Here is a 6,533-nt window from a genome sequence, read left to right as displayed (position 1 = left end):
GAACCTTATGTTACTTGGATATTTTTATATTATTCTTACATCTCAAGCCCTGCAAAAATATTTTATCTGGTTCAGTGCTGCTGTTCAATTTATAAATACCATTTGCAGTGTATAAAATTTTCAGATGTCCTAATCTTGAAGAAATTTGTCATAATTTCTATTATATTTTGTTAAAAGTTTTCCAACCACCACCAGGAATAGTGACAGTATCTGTCACAAAATGCATTCATCAGAGATGTGCAGACCATCGTGGGAATAATTTAAGATAATCTTTATGGACAACTTGTATTGCAACAAGATGCTAGGTTGTATTAACAGAAGGCTCTAGCATGAAAAACAAACAATATGATATTAAAATATTTGGGCCCTAATTAGATTTCATTTGGAATTTAATATGGGATACAGAGTATTAATCACCACTCCCTAGATTCATTGGGTAATCTTGCAATAACTACTCTAGTTATTTGTCACCATTACACATACAGATAGATATTTATTGCTTTAACAAATCAGTTAATTATTAAAAATACAGGAGAATTTCATTCCATCTGACCTGCACATATCTATGTTGATATCCTGTTTCCCTCCCACCTCAAGAGGGGGATTTAGGAATGGATTTTCCTAAAGCTGTGTTTGCAGAAGTCCAGGATCTGCACACACAGGAGACAAATCTCTGAACTGAACACGAATATGCAGATTTTGCATGTATACAATATACTGAAAATCAGTCCCCTAATGTTACCACGGAATGAGGCTAGTAATCTCAGAGTCGGATTTCTTCTCTCCTCTTTGCTCTCTTTATTTCTATCCATGGCTGATAGGTTTCTACCACTTCCTCCCCCCCACAATGTCAGCTCCACACATTTCCCACCCCTTGCTATCCAATACTCCCACTTCCACCTCCCCTTCTGTGCAGAGCATGGAGGGGTGATGACAAGGTGCTTAGGCTTTGCCCTCTATGGTGTTAATTTTGATGGAATAAATTGGCTAAAGGTGTTAATAGAACCCAGTCACTGTCCAACATTAAACTACGTTAAACAAATTCTGGGGCTGAGTATGCAGAGACCTCAGCCCGCTTAACACCATGGTAAAAACACCATTAATTTTTTTTAACCTTGTATTAAAGATACAGAAAAGAAGGAAAAACAGTTAAAGCATTTGAAATGTAAATGATTAAATAAGGCTTTTATTTTAACATCCTTCCTGGTTTCCTTTCCCTTTAGCTATAGTTTTTAGAAGGAAACTCCCCCCCACCCCTGTTGTTTGAGAGTCTCTCAGATGCTATAAGGTAACTGTCATAACAATGGATTCAGCAGGACCTGCCAGGGGTGGTGATGTCATCTGGATCCCTCTCTTTCTGGCCAGGACACCACTCAGGACCAGGATGATCCTGGGGTTCTAAGAAACGGTGGGGCTGGTAGCAGTAGCATAGCCAGGGGAGGAGCTGGGGTGGTGGGGCGCGCTCCAGGTCTTTGGTGGCTGGGGCCTTCACTCGTGCCGCGTCCCTGGCAGTATTTCGGCGGCGGGGGCCTTCAGTGCTGCCGAGGACCCGGGGCACTGCTCAGTGAGTACAAGCGAGTGGCACCTTTTTAATTTTTTTTTTTATGTCCGCTGCCCCTGTTCGCTCCACCTAGCTACGCCACTGGCTGGTAGTCATGATGGTGACACTTTCTCCAGTAGCCTCCCTCTGTTCTGTCTTTTTTAAAAAAAAAAAAAAACACTTTTCCCACAAACTCTCTTTCTCTTAAAGGACCCACCACAAAAAGAGTGATGGGTGGAATAGCCCAGCCCCTCGTTATTTTATCTGCCAATTGGGCCTAACATCCAACATACCAATTTTGGCTCATTAACTTCTGGCTTCACATCGCCTGTTTTTAACAAGCATAATTCCAACAGTCCTTGAACTCTATTAGCTTGGCCTTTTTGTTCAGACTAATTTAGTTATTATGTCTCACTTCTAATTTAGTTATTCTTAAGGCTCAGATTTTGTTGTGGATATTTTTAGTAAAAATCACACATAGGTTATGGGCAATAAACAAAAATTCACAGAAGCCCATGACCTGTCCGTGATTTTTAAGCCCGTGACAGGGACATTTTTAGTAAAAATCTCGGATCAAACAAAATGGGGAGGGAGGAGGGTTCAGCACTCACAGCAACTGGGGGCTTTGAGGTCCCCTTGCTGCCTATCACAGCTGAAATGCTGAGGGGTCTCCTCCTCTCCCCATGGCTGGGCAGCTGCTTGGGGACCCACTCTGTGTCTGGGCAGCTGCGGGGAGCCCTGCCTCAAGTGGGAGCTCCAGAGTCTCCCTGCTGCCTTTAGCAGCTGCAGGTTCCCACAGCCACCCAGAGGGGCTGGGAGCTCCAGGTTTCCCCTGCTGCCCTTGGCGGCTGGAAGCTACAGAGTCCTGTCACCACCCGTAGAGGCTGGCAGCTAAGGGGGACCCCTGCTGCCGGGGGCTAGGAGCTGCTGGGGGCCCGTTGCCAGCAGTGGTTGAGATCTGCAGGGTTGTCTGCTGACAGCTCCAGCACTGGCGCAGAAAATGTCACGGGGTCTCTGGAAGGCACGGATTTTAGGACTTCTGTGATCTCTGTGATGTAATCGTAGTCTTGGTTATTCTGTCTCCCTTGCATACCTTTTCCCAATCAACATTTGTTATTACAGGCTACTGTAACATTTTATGAACTTTCTCATTTTTTTTTAAAACAGTTGAGCTCCCAATTCAAGGAAATCTGTAGGCCCAATTGTTACAACACCTGCCTCCAAAGCCTGTAGTCATGATGTGGGGAGGCAGGGGTCTTATTCTCATTAGGCCCCTGCATGGCTGTGTAGAACGGGGTCACAATATCACACACACACACACAAAATTCCAGGTACTGAAAAGTAAGTGAAGTGAAATAGCAGAAGATTTTCCCCACAATCAGCACTCTCTCTGCTAGAAGACTGACCTTACACCACTAATATCACTTCCAAAAGCACTCGGGTGCTCTTGGAAGTCCGTCATCCAAATATTGAGCTGACAAAATCCTGGTTGGCTTAAAAGATTTAACAGGTTCACTGCCCAAGGTAGTACAGCTGAATTTCCGTACAAAGTAACACATCTTGAAATGTATCATTAGCAGCAGATTAGAGGCTTCAAACTGATTTCCAAAACAAATATGCCATATAAAACAGTATTTGATCCCCTGAAACTTAAGAGCCAAAATCTTTATTTCTGTTTGAGGGTAGCATAGCTGTTGTCCTGGCTTGTATATGTGAAGTCTTATACTCTCAGCTTATATCCAGACTGTTCCCAATAAATATTCATGAAAGAAAGTTAAAGAAATAATGCACTGTCAATTCCTAAGTGAGTGTGTTTTTAGACCAATTATTTACCCCATTAACCTCTGATAATTTATAACAACTATCATATCATTAACATTAACACAAGTCAATAGCTGCAGTCAGTACGTTTCCAGCCCTATGCCCACAGTGTCCTCAGACTCCAAGTGTATGATTAATAGGACATTCTCATATAAAGTGTGCGGATAAATATTTTTGACTTTTACCACATATTAAGTTTAGTTGATCTCAGCAGTAGGCAGCTTTTCCTTATCATAGCCCTACCCAATGCTAAATGATCTGCACTGAGAATCAGGATTTCCAGATGTGATATGTTCCTGTGTTTCATACTTGAATGGAAACAGTTCATAAGAATCAAGTATTTGCAGAGATCTTTTTTAAATTAGTATTTTTATGTATACATTTTCTAAAAATCAAACCTTAATTCAAAAACACAACTACCCTTGCCCATTGTAGAAATAACCTTCATAATGCTAACAACGTGCTCCTTCCTCCTTGCAGAAAAAGGTCTCCAGTAGCAACCGTAGCGTAAGCCCTATTTCCCGCTACATCATTACTCAGAAGGAGCTGAGAATTCTGCCACCCAGCACCCTAAATACCTTGGATGGGATTTTCATAAGCACCCAGCACTGACCTAATTCTGTTCCCATTGACTTCAATGACAGCAGGGTTGAGCCAACACTGAGCGCTTTTCAAAAGTCCACTCTTTGTTGCCTACAAAGTCTCGTTGCAACCAATACTAATCTCTTATATGCACAGATAATCTAAGAAAGAAAATATTCATCTGAAGTCCAGGCACTTGTCATTTCCACCCTCAGAAAGGAAGAGGGAGGAGAGGGAACCAGAGAATTTAGAAAATAAAAAAGGCTAAATGATTATTTCCATGACTCTTGATTTTCTCCATTGCAATGCTTTTATTAGGTGTACTCATAGTCGAGATTCAAGTAAAGTAGTTGAAGGTAGAGACAGAACTGATTTTCATAAACAACTCTTTAATGTATACGTTTAATGGGGCGGGGCTTCCTTATATTGCTAAAAATAGGATGCTCCAGGTCCACTAACTGTAAGGTACTAATGCTACGTATTACAATAAAATGATTATCTATCATGTTAAATTAATAACCTTGCCATGCACCAATTGATGTCAGCACTATAAACAATAATGAAACCCTCCAGAGCAAATATTTGATAGATTAATTTACATATTAGAAGAGTAAAGTTAGCATACATCAGTGTTCTGTGTTCCAGAGGACATACACGGATTTGGTTCTTCACACTGCACCTATGTTATGTACTATATTGTCAATCTGAAGAACAAGAAGTGCATACAAATATATGCATATGTGCCACACAAAGTAGTTGATCAGGTTTTTAAACAATAGGAGTGACTTTCTAGAAAAGAGCCCTCAAGAAAAACATTTTTAATGTTAAACTGGTAGGATCCATCTTTTTCAAGTAGGACAGGGAATATTTAATGTAACAGTTGTACACACAGCACACAAAATTAATAGCTTATTTACTAACTCACTGAGAACTACCATTTATTAGTGCAAACAACTTGTTTTTTTTTTCTGCAGAACTATTTTAAGCCCACAAAAGGATGTTTTTGCTGTTACAGTACCGATCAAATGTGGATTCCCCATTAGCTCTGTATAGCAGTTGGGAAGCTAATATGAAATTTAAAAGAAAGGAAAAGTCTTTACACCTATATTTTGCCCTTGGCTTGACTCTCCTTCCTTCTGAAGCATTATACTAAGCTTTCAATCAAACTTGTTACAACAAAGCACTTACACTATAATCTTCTGTTGGGAAAAAATGATAACTAGTTTTCTTTAGCTTATACTTGTGGAAAAATCTCAAAATGGTTCGTTCAATATATCTTCCTGAAAGCCAAACTGAATAAAAACCCTGCAAAACCATGAAGTAATCAGCACAGATCCAGGATGCTTCTTTTAAACTTTGAATGAATTATAGAATCTTACATTTTATAATTCTATTCAGACTTTAAAAGCATAATATCATGTTTATAATCTAATAGCACATTAAACCATTCAAAATATTCATGGCATTTCTGAAGCCACCATTAACTAAATGTTCCAGGGACTCTATAGTATGTTAAACTGATCCCTACAAAGACCTTAGCCTGATGTGCAATGAATATTATTTTTCATACAATATAATTTTTGAATAGGCAATACTTTTTATTCATATATTTTGAAAAAAAGCCTATGATTTTAATATGTTCTACTTTCTGAACATTTGTCTATATATCAGCAATATATTATGTACCATAATATATGTGACTATGAGCCCAAAGGTAGTTTCTGCTATCTTTCATTATTACTTTTGAGAACCTCTGGGTACACCTAATGAAAATCTGTCTTCAGACAATAAAGATTATGTGAATCACTAAAATGATAAAGGTTGGCATTCATGCATTGTTTAAGGGACAACGCCAACCCCACAAGCTATAGAACAATGGCTTAGCCTGCAGGAACCTCAAGCTTGATCATGCAGGCTGCAGAAGAGGGAAAGTGCTAGCAGTCAGCTCTAATCTCCTATGCAGAGGCTTCTCTATAGAGCAGAGAAATGCTGAGCTAAGTGAATAAACCTCTTTACCCACATTGCGCTAAGAACTGGTGAGTTGAGGGGCAAACACTGGTCTGAAAGAGGAGTGGAGAGAAAATACCCATTGCCCTGGCCATACCGTACAGTAAATGGTACATAGTGACCTTTTGAAGGATCTCCTGTTACAAGATTAATTGTTTAATTCAGTGTGTTTAAAAGCTGAATTTAACTGTTATAGAGATGGGGACAGTCATGATTGCCAACCATTGACACAGAAATAGATCAGACAGGTGAGAAGGCATTACCCAACAAAGGCAATCACTGCTTCATGACACATACTGGGCATGATGTTCTTAACAACCCACCAGCCTGCAGCACTTGTTCTCCTCCTCTTATTCATGTTCCACTAAGGGTAACACCCAGCAACCCTACTGGTGTTCTTTTCACTCTCCTCTGCACCCTGCAGATTCAGGACCGGTTGGTGAATCCTCTTAAAAACTTCAAATAATAATAATATAGATATATGTGTAACTGGGGGGCCAATACTCCTGGAAATGAGAAGGAAGAGCAGATATGATCCACTGCTCCCTCCAAGCAAGGTATTGGACCAGAATGTCCACAGGGC

Source organism: Caretta caretta, chromosome 12 (assembly GCF_965140235.1).
Source record: "Caretta caretta isolate rCarCar2 chromosome 12, rCarCar1.hap1, whole genome shotgun sequence".
Lineage (NCBI taxonomy): Eukaryota > Metazoa > Chordata > Testudines > Cheloniidae > Caretta > Caretta caretta.
The sequence above is the reverse complement of the archived record's forward strand: the minus strand, read 5'-3'. Positions refer to the sequence as shown.